Source organism: Bufo gargarizans, chromosome 5 (genome assembly GCF_014858855.1).
Source record: "Bufo gargarizans isolate SCDJY-AF-19 chromosome 5, ASM1485885v1, whole genome shotgun sequence".
NCBI lineage: Eukaryota > Metazoa > Chordata > Amphibia > Anura > Bufonidae > Bufo > Bufo gargarizans.
The window spans coordinates 477,391,780-477,406,118 of record NC_058084.1 but is presented as its reverse complement, the minus strand read 5'-3'; positions in this window follow the sequence as shown (position 1 = coordinate 477,406,118).

Below are 14,339 nucleotides of genomic sequence, written 5' to 3'. Positions count from 1 at the left end.
TATATTTAGGCCCAGCACACACAGGCAGAGGAGAGAGGTCCCGTAACAGAGAATCTGGCTTCATGTCAGCAGAGAATCAGTCTGCATGTCATAGCAGAGAATGAGGCTTCACGTCAGCCACCACTGCAACAGTCCATTGTCATATATTTAGGCCCAGCACCCAGGCAGAGGAGAGAGGTCCCGTAACAGAGAATCTGGCTTCATGTCAGCAGAGAATCAGTCTGCATGTCATAGCAGAGAATGAGGCTTCACGTCACCCACCACTGTAAGAGTCCATTGTCATAAATTTAGGCCCAGCACCCAGGCAGAGGAGAGAGGTCCCGTAACAGACAATCTGGCTTCATGTCAGCAGAGAATCAGTCTTCATATCATAGCAGAGAATCAGGCTTCACGTCACCCACCACTGTAAGAGTCAATTGTCATAAATTTAGGCCCAGAACCCAGGCAGAGGAGAAAGGTCCCGTAACAGACAATCTGGCTTCATGTCAGCAGAGAATCAGTCTTCATATCATAGCAGAGAATCAGGCTTCACGTCACCCACCACTGCAACAGTCCATTGGCATATATTTAGGCCTAGCACACAGGCAGAGCAGAGAGGTCCCGTAACAGACAATCTGGCTTCATGACAGCAGAGAATCAGTCTGCATGTCATAGCAGAGAATCAGGCTTCACGTCAGCCACCACTGCAACAGTCCATTGTCATAAATTTAGGCCCAGCACCCAGGCAGAGGAGAGAGGTCCCGTAACAGAGAATCTGGCTTCATGTCAGCAGAGAATCAGTCTGCATGTCATAGCAGAGAATGAGGCTTCACGTCAGCCACCACTGCAACAGTCCATTGTCATAAATTTAGGCCCAGCACCCAGGCAGAGGAGAGAGGTCCCGTAACAGAGGATCTGGCTTCATGTCAGCAGAGAATCAGTCTGCATGTCATAGCAGAGAATGAGGCTTCACGTCAGCCACCACTGCAACAGTCCATTGTCATAAATTTAGGCCCAGCACCCAGGCAGAGGAGAGAGGTCCCGTAACAGACAATCTGGCTTCATGTCAGCAGAGAATTAGTCTGCATGTCATAGCAGAGAATGAGGCTTCACGTCAGCCACCACTGCAACAGTCCATTGGCATATATTTAGGCCTAGCACACAGGCAGAGGAGAGAGGTCCCGTAACAGACAATCTGGCTTCATGTCAGCAGAGAATCAGTCTGCATGTCATAGCAGAGAATGAGGCTTCACGTCACCCACCACTGCAACAGTCCATTGGCATATATTTAGGCCTAGCACACAGGCAGAGCAGAGAGGTCCCGTAACAGACAATCTGGCTTCATGTCAGCAGAGAATCAGTCTGCATGTCATAGCAGAGAATGAGGCTTCACGTCACCCACCACTGCAACAGTCCATTGGCATATATTTAGGCCTAGCACACAGGCAGAGCAGAGAGGTCCCGTAACAGACAATCTGGCTTCATGTCAGCAGAGAATCAGTCTGCATGTCATAGCAGAGAATGAGGCTTCACGTCAGCCACCACTGCAACAGTCCATTGTCATAAATTTAGGCCCAGCACCCAGGCAGAGGAGAGAGGTCCCGTAACAGACAATCTGGCTTCATGTCAGCAGAGAATTAGTCTGCATGTCATAGCAGAGAATCAGGCTTCATGTCAGCCACCACTGCAACAGTCCATTGGCATATATTTAGGCCTAGCACACAGGCAGAGGAGAGGTTCATTCAACTTTGGGTAGCATCGCAATATAATGGTAAAATGAAATAAAATAGGATTGAATGAGGAAGTGCCCTGGAGTCCAATAATATATGGTTATGGGGAGGTAGTTAATGTCTAATCTGGACAAGGGACGGACAGGTCCTGTGGGATCCATGCCTGGTTCATTTTTATGAACGTCAGCTTGTCCACATTGGCTGTAGACAGGCGGCTGCGTTTGTCTGTAATGACGCCCCCTGCCGTGCTGAATACACGTTCAGACAAAACGCTGGCTGCCGGGCAGGCCAGCACCTCCAAGGCATAAAAGGCTAGCTCTGGCCACGTGGACAATTTAGAGACCCAGAAGTTGAATGGGGCCGAACCATCAGTCAGTACGTGGAGGGGTGTGCACACGTACTGTTCCACCATGTTAGTGAAATGTTGCCTCCTGCTAACACGTTGCGTATCAGGTGGTGGTGCAGTTAGCTGTGGCGTGTTGACAAAAGTTTTCCACATCTCTGCCATGCTAACCCTGCCCTCAGAGGAGCTGGCCGTGACACAGCTGCCTTGGCGACCTCTTGCTCCTCCTCTGCCTTGGCCTTGGGCTTCCACTTGTTCCCCTGTGACATTTGGGAATGCTCTCAGTAGCGCGTCTACCAACGTGCGCTTGTACTCGCGCATCTTCCTATCACGCTCCAGTGCAGGAAGTAAGGTGGGCACATTGTCTTTGTAGCGTGGATCCAGCAGGGTGGCAACCCAGTAGTCCGCACAGGTTAAAATGTGGGCAACTCTGCTGTCGTTGCGCAGGCACTGCAGCATGTAGTCGCTCATGTGTGCCAGGCTGCCCAGGGATAAGGACAAGCTGTCCTCTGTGGGAGGCGTATCGTCATCGTCCTGCCTTTCCCCCCAGCCACGCACCAGTGATGGACCCGAGCTGCGTTGGGTGCCACCCCGCTGTGACCATGCTTCATCCTCATCCTCCTCCACCTCCTCCTCATCCTCGTCCTCCTCGTCCTCCAGTAGTGGGCCCTGGCTGGCCACATTTGTACCTGGCCTCTGCTGTTGCCAAAAACCTCCCTCTGAGTCACTTCGAAGAGACTGGCCTGAAAGTGCTAAAAATGACCCCTCTTCCTCCTCCTCCTCCTCCTCCTCCTGGGCCACCTCCTCTTCCATCATCGCCCTAAGTGTTTTCTCAAGGAGACATAGAAGTGGTATTGTAACGCTGATAACGGTGTCATCGCCACTGGCCATGTTGGTGGAGTACTCGAAACAGCGCAACAGGGCACACAGGTCTCGCATGGAGGCCCAGTCATTGGTGGTGAAGTGGTGCTGTTCTGTAGTGCGACTGACCCGTGCGTGCTGCAGCTGAAACTCCACTATGGCCTGCTGCTGCTCGCACAGTCTGTCCAGCATGTGCAAGGTGGAGTTCCACCTGGTGGGCACGTCGCATATGAGGCGGTGAGCGGGAAGGCCGAAGTTACGCTGTAGCGCAGACAGGCGAGCAGCAGCAGGATGTGAACGCCGGAAGCGCGAACAGACGGCCCGCACTTTATGCAGCAGCTCTGACATGTCGGGGTAGTTGTGAATGAACTTCTGCACCACCAAATTCAGCACATGCGCCAAGCAAGGGATGTGCGTCAAATTGGCTAGTCCCAGAGCTGCAACGAGATTTCGCCCATTATCACACACCACCAGGCCGGGCTTGAGGCTCACCGGCAGCAACCACTCGTCGGTCTGTTGTTCTATACCCCGCCACAACTCCTGTGCGGTGTGGGGCCTGTCCCCCAAACATATGAGTTTCAGAATGGCCTGCTGACGTTTACCCCGGGCTGTGCTGAAGTTGGTGGTGAAGGTGTGTGGCTGACTGGATGAGCAGGTGGAAGAAGAGGAGGAGGAAGCCGAGAAGGAGGAGGTGGCAACAGGAGGCAAAGAATGTTGCCCTGCGATCCTTGGCGGCGGAAGGACGTGCGCCAAACAGCTCTCCGCCTGGGGCCCAGCTGCCACTACATTTACCCAGTGTGCAGTTAGGGAGATATAGCGTCCCTGGCCGTGCTTACTGGTCCACGTATCTGTGGTTAGGTGGACCTTGCCTACAGATGGCGTTGCGCAGTGCACACTTGATTTTATCGGATACTTGGTTGTGCAGGGAAGGCACGGCTCTCTTGGAGAAGTAGTGCCGGCTGGGAACAACATACTGTGGGACAGCAAGCGACATGAGCTGTTTGAAGCTGTCTGTGTCCACCAGCCTAAATGACAGCATTTCATAGGCCAGTAGTTTAGAAATGCTGGCATTCAGGGCCAGGGATCGAGGGTGGCTAGGTGGGAATTTACGCTTTCTATCAAATGTTTGTGAGATGGAGAGCTGAACGCTGGCGTGTGACATGGTTGAGACGCTTGGTGACGGAGGTGGTGGTGGTGGTGTTGGTGGTACATCCCCTGTTTGCTGGGCGGCAGGTGCCAACGTTCCTCCAGAGGCGGAGGAAGAGGCCGAGGCGGCAGCAGCAGAATAGGCCGAGGCGGCAGCAGCAGAAGAGGTAGCAGGGGGAGCCTGAGTGACTTCCTTGGTTTTAAGGTGTTTACTCCACTGCAGTTCATGCTTTGCATGCAGGTGCCTGGTCATGCAGGTTGTGCTCAGGTTCAGAACGTTAATGCCTCGCTTCAGGCTCTGATGGCACAGCGTGCAAACCACTCGGGTCTTGTCGTCAGCACATTGTTTGAAGAAGTGCCATGCCAGGGAACTCCTTGAAGCTGCCTTTGGGGTGCTCGGTCCCAGATGGCGGCGGTCAGTAGCAGGCGGAGTCTCTTGGCGGCGGGTGTTCTGCTTTTGCCCACTGCTCCCTCTTTTGCTACGCTGTTGGCTCGGTCTCACCACTGCCTCTTCCTCCGAACTGTGAAAGTCAGTGGCACGACCTTCATTCCATGTGGGGTCTAGGACCTCATCGTCCCCTGCATCGTCTTCCACCCAGTCTTGATCCCTGACCTCCTGTTCAGTCTGCACACTGCAGAAAGACGCAGCAGTTGGCACCTGTGTTTCGTCATCATCAGAGACATGCTGAGGTGGTATTCCCATGTCCTCATCATCAGGAAACATAAGTGGTTGTGCGTCAGTGCATTCTATGTCTTTCACCGCTGGGGAAGGGCTAGGTGGATGCCCTTGGGAAACCCTGCCAGCGGAGTCTTCAAACAGCATAAGAGACTGCTGCATAACTTGAGGCTGAGACAGTTTCCCTGGTATGCATGGGGGTGATGTGACAGACTGATGGGGTTGGTTTTCAGGCGCCATCTGTGCGCTTTCTGCAGAAGACTGGGTGGGAGATAATGTGAACGTGCTGGATCCACTGTCGGCCACCCAATTGACTAATGCCTGTACCTGCTCAGGCCTTACCATCCTTAGAACGGCATTGGGCCCCACCATATATCGCTGTAAATTCTGGCGGCTACTGGGACCTGAGGTAGTTGGTACACTAGGACGTGTGGATGTGGCAGAACGGCCACGTCCTCTCCCAGCACCAGAGGGTCCACTAACACCACCACGACCATGTCCACGTCCGCGTCCCTTACTAGATGTTTTTCTCATTGTTATGGTTCACCACAACAACAAATATATTATTTGGCCCAATGTATTGTATTCAAATTCAGCGGGATATAAATTTGAGGCCTAGTATTTAGGCGCTGGGTGACCGGTATGGATTTAGTGACAGAATTAGACTTGGAAATGCACAGAAGCGTGTGTGTGAAGTTATTCTGAATGACCCTATGTGCACCTTCAATATGATCTACCCTTTTAGGGATAGATTTCAAATAGCTCTGATATAGCAGAAACGACTAAATTATGAAATTGCTAAATTGGGAATTGTATTTCAACCCAGAACAAAAAATGTGCTTTGACGGACACTAAATAACTTTCCCAGCCACAACAGGACAGCGGTAACGAGAGATTTAGCGGGATATAAATTTGAGGCCTAGTATTTAGGCGCTGGGTGACAGGTATGGGTTTAGTGACAGAATTAGACTTGGAAATGCACAGTAGCGGGTGTGTGAAGTTATTCTGAATGACCCTATGTGCACCTTGAATATTATATACCCTTTTAGGGATAGATTTCAAATAGCTCTGATATAGCAGAAACCACTAAATTATGAAATTGCTAAATTGGGAATTGTATTTCAACCCAGAACAAAAAATGTGCTTTGACGGACACTAAATATCTTGCCCAGCAACAACAGTACAGCGGTAACGAGAGATTTAGCAGGATATAAATTTGAGGCCTAGTATTTAGGCGCTGGGTGACAGGTATGGGTTTAGTGACAGAATTAGACTTGGAAATACACAGTAGCGGGTGTGTGTGAAGTTATTCTGAATGACCCAATGTGCACCTTGAATATTATATACCCTTTTAGGGATAGATTTCAAATAGCTCTGATATAGCAGAAACCACTAAATTATGAAATTGCTAAATTGGGAATTGTACTTCAACCCAGAACAAAAAATGTGCTTTGACGGACACTAAATATCTTTCCCAGCAACAACAGTACAGCGGTAACGAGAGATTTAGCAGGATATAAATTTGAGGCCTAGTATTTAGGCGCTGGGTGACAGGTATGGGTTTAGTGACAGAATTAGACTTGGAAATACACAGTAGCGGGTGTGTGTGAAGTTATTCTGAATGACCCAATGTGCACCTTGAATATTATATACCCTTTTAGGGATAGATTTCAAATAGCTCTGATATAGCAGAAACCACTAAATTATGAAATTGCTAAATTGGGAATTGTACTTCAACCCAGAACAAAAAATGTGCTTTGACGGACACTAAATAACTTTCCCAGCTACAACAGGACAGCGGTAACGAGAGATTTAGCGGGATATAAATTTGAGGCCTAGTATTTAGGCGCTGGGTGACAGGTATGGGTTTAGTGACAGAATTAGACTTGGAAATACACAGTAGCGGGTGTGTGTGAAGTTATTCTGAATGACCCTATGTGCACCTTCAATATTATATACCCTTTTAGGGATAGATTTCAAATAGCTCTGATATAGCAGAAACCACTAAATTATGAAATTGCTAAATTGGGAATTGTATTTCAACCCAGAACAAAAAATGTGCTTTGACGGACACTAAATAACTTTCCCAGCTACAACAGTACAGCGGTAACGAGAGATTTAGCAGGATATAAATTTGAGGCCTAGTATTTAGGCGCTGGGTGACAGGTATGGGTTTAGTGACAGAATTAGACTTGGAAATACACAGTAGCGGGTGTGTGTGAAGTTATTCTGAATGACCCAATGTGCACCTTGAATATTATATACCCTTTTAGGGATAGATTTCAAATAGCTCTGATATAGCAGAAACCACTAAATTATGAAATTGCTAAATTGGGAATTGTATTTCAACCCAGAACAAAAAATGTGCTTTGACGGACACTAAATAACTTTCCCAGCTACAACAGGACAGCGGTAACGAGAGATTTAGCAGGATATAAATTTGAGGCCTAGTATTTAGGCGCTGGGTGACAGGTATGGGATTTAGTGACAGAATTAGACTTGGAAATACACAGTAGCGGGTGTGTGTGAAGTTATTCTGAATGACCCAATGTGCACCTTGAATATTATATACCCTTTTAGGGATAGATTTCAAATAGCTCTGATATAGCAGAAACCACTAAATTATGAAATTGCTAAATTGGGAATTGTACTTCAACCCAGAACAAAAAATGTGCTTTGACGGACACTAAATAACTTTCCCAGCTACAACAGGACAGCGGTAACGAGAGATTTAGCAGGATATAAATTTGAGGCCTAGTATTTAGGCGCTGGGTGACAGGTATGGGTTTAGTGACAGAATTAGACTTGAAATACACAGTAGCGGGTGTGTGTGAAGTTATTCTGAATGACCCAATGTGCACCTTGAATATTATATACCCTTTTAGGGATAGATTTCAAATAGCTCTGATATAGCAGAAACCACTAAATTATGAAATTGCTAAATTGGGAATTGTACTTCAACCCAGAACAAAAAATGTGCTTTGACGGACACTAAATAACTTTCCCAGCTACAACAGGACAGCGGTAACGAGAGATTTAGCGGGATATAAATTTGAGGCCTAGTATTTAGGCGCTGGGTGACAGGTATGGGTTTAGTGACAGAATTAGACTTGAAAATACACAGTAGCGGGTGTGTGTGAAGTTATTCTGAATGACCCTAATGTGCACCTTGAATATTATATACCCTTTTAGGGATAGATTTCAAATAGCTCTGATATAGCAGAAACCACTAAATTATGAAATTGCTAAATTGGGAATTGTACTTCAACCCAGAACAAAAAATGTGCTTTGACGGACACTAAATAACTTTCCCAGCTACAACAGGACAGCGGTAACGAGAGATTTAGCGGGATATAAATTTGAGGCCTAGTATTTAGGCGCTGGGTGACCGGTATGGATTTAGTGACAGAATTAGACTGGGATATGGCCAAAAAATAACCACACTATTGCTGGTTAAATGCACTTGGTGACGGGCGCAGCTTGCCCCTGATGTAGTATATGGCCAAAAAATGAACAGACTATTGCTGGTTAAATGCACTTGGTGTCACAGCTTGACCAACCACACTACTGAGGGTTAAATGCACTTGGTGACGGGCGCAGCTTGCCCCTGATGTAGTATATGGCCAAAAAATAAACAGACTATTGCTGGTTAAATGCACTTGGTGTGACAGCTTCACCCTGATGTAGGCTTTAGCCAGAAAACAACCACACCATTGAGGGTTAAATGCACTTGGTGACAGGCGCAGCTTGCCCCTGATTTTGTATATGGCCAAAAAATGAACAGACTATTGCTGGTTAAATGCACTTGGTGTGACAGCTTCACCCTGATGTAGGCTTTAGCCAAAAAACAACCACACCATTGAGGGTTAAATGCACTTGGTGACAGGCGCAGCTTGCCCCTGATTTTGTATATGGCCAAAAAATGAACAGACTATTGCTGGTTAAATGCACTTGGTGTGACAGCTTCACCCTGATGTAGGCTTTAGCCAAAAAACAACCACACCATTGAGGGTTAAATGCACTTGGTGACAGGCGCAGCTTGCCCCTGATTTTGTATATGGCCAAAAAATGAACAGACTATTGCTGGTTAAATGCACTTGGTGTGACAGCTTCACCCTGATGTAGGCTTTAGCCAAAAAACAACCACACCATTGAGGGTTAAATGCACTTGGTGACAGGCGCAGCTTGCCCCTGATTTTGTATATGGCCAAAAAATGAACAGACTATTGCTGGTTAAATGCACTTGGTGTGACAGCTTCACCCTGATGTAGGCTTTAGCCAAAAAACAACCACACCATTGAGGGTTAAATGCACTTGGTCGCAGCTTGTGCTGGCGCACCACAAGACACAAAATGGCCGCCGATCACCCCAGAAAAATGTGACTGACAAACGGTCTGGGCAGCCTAAAAACAGTGAGCAATTGAGGATCAGCAGCTCAATGATCCACAGCTGCAGATCGATCAGTTAATCAAGTCCTTTGGAGGAGTTAATCTGCCTAATCTCGCCCTACTGTCGCAGCCGCAACCTCTCCCTACGCTAATCAGAGCAGAGTGACGGGCGGCGCTATGTGACTCCAGCTTAAATAGAGGCTGGGTCACATGGTGCTCTGGCCAATCACAGCCATGCCAATAGTAGGCATGGCTGTGATGGCCTCTTGGGGCAAGTAGTATGACGCTTGTTGATTGGCTGCTTTGCAGCCTTTCAAAAAGCGCCAAGAAAGCGTCACAAAAGCGCGAAGAAAGCGACGAACACCGAACCCGAACCCGGACTTTTACGAAAATGTCCGGGTTCGGGTCCGTGTCACGGACACCCCAAAATTCGGTACGAACCCGAACTATACAGTTCGAGTTCGCTCATCCCTAGTGACTACCTCTTGAAGCTCATGAAGAGAATGCCAAGAGTGTGCAAAGCAGTAATCAAAGCAAAAGGTGGCTACTTTGAAGAACCTAGAATATGACATATTTTCAGTTGTTTCACACTTTTTTGTTATGTATATAATTCCACATGTGTTAATTCATAGTTTTGATGCCTTCAGTGTGAATCTACAATTTTCATAGTCATGAAAATAAAGAAAACTCTTTGAATGAGAAGGTGTGTCCAAACTTTTGGTCTGTACTGTATATATATATATATATATATATATATATGCTGGGGGCACAATAGGGACTACATATATATAATGGGGACACAATGGGAGGCACATAAATATATTGGGGACACAATAGGGACTACATATATATACTGGGGACACAATGGGAGGCACATAAATATATTGGGGACACAATAGGGACTACATATATATACTGGGGATACAATAGGGACTACATATATATATACTGGGGACACAATGGGAGGCACATATATATACTGGGGACACAATGGGAGGCACATAAATATATTGGGGACACAATAGGGACTACATATATATATACTGGGGACACAATAGAGACTACATATATATACTGGGGACACAATAGGGACTACATATATATACTGGGGACACAATGGGGAGCACATATATATATACTGGGGACACAATGAGGAGCGCATATATATACTGGGGGCACAATAGGGACTGCATATTTATACTGGGGACACAATGGTGAGCACATATATATACTGGGGACACAATGAGGAGCGCATATATATACTGGGGGCACAATAGGGACTACATATTTATACTGGGGACACAATGAGGAGCGCATATATATTGTGGGGGAACAATAGGGACTACATAAATATACTGGGTGCACAATGGGGACTACATATATACTGCATACTGGGGGCACAGCAGAGGAGGGGATGTTAAATAATGCAAATAAAATTAAGTCTTTTTAATATACAAAACAGCCATTAAAAACAGATAGACACCCAGAAAACAGATGGAGACAATGATGCAAAATGGCCATGAAAAACTGATAGTGTATCCATTTTTAAATGTCGTGTGAATGAAGCCTAAGGGTGCACTATTACCAGTGCGGAGGCGTAATATGTCTGTGCGACAGACACCTGGACCAAAACATCAGGACAGGTGAGAGATTTGTGCTGATGATGCAGTTCTTGGAGCATTGCCTGGATTCAACTGTAGCAAACTCTCAGCTGTGAGAGCCAGTCTTCAGGTGTCCGTACGGAATGAGCCCTTAGTAAATGCTTGCATTCTTTGTGAACTAATTCTAAAGCATCTTTACGTTCTGTTCCTCTGGACCATTTTAGGATGTCCAATCAGTGCTGACTGTGTTTGGACGCATCTGTTTTGACAATGGCAATGGAAACCCCCACACGTCAATTCATTTCTACACTTTCAGGAGGAATAACGGAGGGACAGCACAACATGATGCAGAAAGATGAATTGTTATTTCATAGGGGATACAAATATTACTAAGTCAGACGAGTCAGGAGAGGTGACAGCTCCTCTTTAAGAACCATTCATCTGATATCACTCTGAAGCACTACATGTCCCAGCAGGCAGCACATATTATTTTACTTTCAAAAAGCCCACCTTATCTAGAAAAGTGGCTGAAGACTGGACTATAAATTATTCCCAAGTCCAGGGGTGCTCAGCTGGCAGACTGCAGTCCGAATCGATTCCAGCTGCCCGGACCCCTGCATGTCCTGCGTTCAGCCGTACCTGTGTCCTCAGGAGCCGCCAGCTCCACCATTCCCCGGCCATCAGTGGTTCAGGGCAAGCAAGTGATGCAGTGACCTGCTGTGCTCGGTTCCTCAGGGGAACGTGGGGTAGGCATCACTCTATGGACAGCACTTAGGGGAACATCATACTGTGAGGGGAGGCACTAGAACGGCACTGATCTACGTGAAGGAACTTAAAGGGGTTTTCCAATCTCAGACAATGGTGGCATATCGCTAGAATATGCCCACATTGTCTGATAGGTGCGGATCCCACCTCTGGGACCTACACTGAGAACGAAGCCCTGAAAGTTGTGGAGGTTGCACAGCGCATGCGCAACCACCCTCTATTTCATTTCTATGGGGCAGCCAAAAATAGCTGAGGGCTGGCTCGGCTGTTTTCGTCCCGCAGAGAAATGAATGGGAGCGGTGGCCACGCAAGCCATTCACTACTATGGGGAGAGCGCTTGGTGGTGGCCGGACCCAAGGGAAACCTGGGGTCCTCCAGCCACCATCTTCACCGCTCGTTCTCAATATAGGTGCGAGTCCCAGCGGGGGGACCCATAATGATCAGACAAAGGGGACATATCCTAGCGATATGCCCCCCATTGTCTCAGATAGGATTACCCCTTTAAGTGGAATCATACTGTGTGGGGGCATCATACTGAGTAGGGGGAATAAAGGGGCATCTTACAGTGTGTAGGGGGGCATAAAGCGGGTATTATACTGTGTGGGAAGGCACTAAATGGGCATCATACTGTTTGGGGGCATCATACTGTGTGTGGCACAAAGGGGGTCCTATAATGTGTGGGGGCATGATACTGTGTAGGGGCATTAAAGGGACATCATACTATGTAGGGGCATTAAGGGGGTATTATACTGTATGGGGGTACTAAGGGGGTATAATACTGAGTGGGGGCATTAAAGGGGAATGATACTGTGTGGGGGAATTAAAGGGGCATCATACTGTGTAGAGGCATTAAGGGGGTAATATACTGAATGGGGATACTAAGGGGGTATTATACTGTATGGGGCACTAAGGGGGTATTATACTGTGTGGGGTTACTAAGGGGGTATTATACTGTGTGGGGGTACTAAAGGGGTATTATACTGTGTGGGGGCACTATGGGGGTATTATTACTGTTTGAGGGACACTAAGGGGCATTGTGAGGTGACACTAAGGGGACATACTGTGTTGGGACACTAAGGGGGCATCATTACTGTGTGGGGGGCACAAAAGGTTTCGGTCAGATTGGAGAGGTGGCTTATTTTAACAAACAAATTGCGCCACTGGAACCTTCGCCTGACAGCAGATCACGTTATGTACATGAGTACGCCCGCCCTAGACCGTCGACACAAGGAAATCAACCATTTATACATAGAACCACATGATGTTAATGTAATGATTGTCAGCTCTGCGGTTCTCCGCCATAAGAACTTGCAGTAATTAGCCTCGGAAAAGACCTCCCTGTCCACATTTCTTCCGCATCTCTCCCGTCCCCAGCGGCTCGCACTCCTCCTCTTACAATATCTCATTATCTTCAGTCAATCTGTTTGTTACAATTTCAGCAAAAGTTGAAAAAGAAATAAAAACTCTCTAGTCACACTTTTCGGGGTTTCCAGTGCAGGTTCTAAACCGAGCCCATGGTGTCCTACCCCCCAAAATCCCCCATACAATAACTGGGAAATCACTGATTAACTTCGTTCTTTACTTTTGTTTTTTGATTGTGTATGTTATTAACCTGAACCGGAGGCCTGAAATTTCAGGTTTGGAAAATAATAAAGTGTTTTTGTATAGGGGTGGAGGTGGAGAAGGGGGGGGCGGACAGGAAAAAAGCCGTGAGCTACGAGGATATATAACTGCATCAGTCAATCGTTTTGTACAGAACGTTAACGTCTATTTATTGTAAAAGTGCAGGACGTAACAGCAAACAGATGTATGGGAAATGGACGAAATTTCGATATTTTCGACTGGATTCTTTGAAGCGCTTCCAGTTAAAATATTACTATAGATGATGTGTTTCTGACTTGTTGAGGTCTCTAACTGGATGGAGGTAAGTTTAGATTTTTTTTTTTGTATATATGCGTGTGTTGGAGATACAGAAATAGCATTTAAGATATTTTACTTTTCTATGGGTGAGGGAATATAACAGGATGCAGGTTCGGGAAATGGGCGCTCGTTCCGGGTTTTTAGGGGTAGATTTAAAAAATAAATCATTTTAAAAATAACTAAAGATGTCAGATCTGAAAGTCTAAAACAGATATTCTACGGGGTGAGTCAAAAGTCACAAGACACCCTTTTATTTCAGAAACGAAAAGGAAATATCTGAATACTGCAGCAAGTAATGGGCGAGGTCCGAAACATGGCCGCCATCTTGAAATGTGCCATATTGGATCAAGGGCAAATTGTTTCAATGGGAAGGGGGTCAAGTAGCATATCAAAGACCAGAATTTTCTCAGAAATCGATTGCTGCAATCAAATCTGCAATATCTCTTGTGGTTCAAGTTACCAACACAGAGAGTTCAAGACTTCAAAGTTCCAAGTTCTGTGTTCAGCACCAGGGACAACACATTGAACACGTCAGATAGCTGTGCATCACAGGGAACGTTCCCAGTTGTTGTTGCTACTTTCTGTGTTGATAACTTTTGAAGCACAAGAGATATTGCAAATCTGATTGCGGCAATCGATTTCTGAAAATCCTGGTCTTTGACGGACTGCATCACATCCAATATCTCCTGGTACTGAAGAGAATTCATGGTACCTTGCACACGCTGAAGCTTCCCTGTACCTGTAGAAGCAAAACAGCCCCAAAGCATGATTGACCCCCCGCCATGCTTCCCAGTAGGCAAGGTGTTCTTTTCTTCATAGGCCTTGTTCTTCCGCCTCCAAACATAGCATTGATCCATGGGCCCAAACAGTTCTAATTTTGTTTCATCAGTCCACAGAACACTATCCCAAAACTTTTGTGGTTTGTCCACA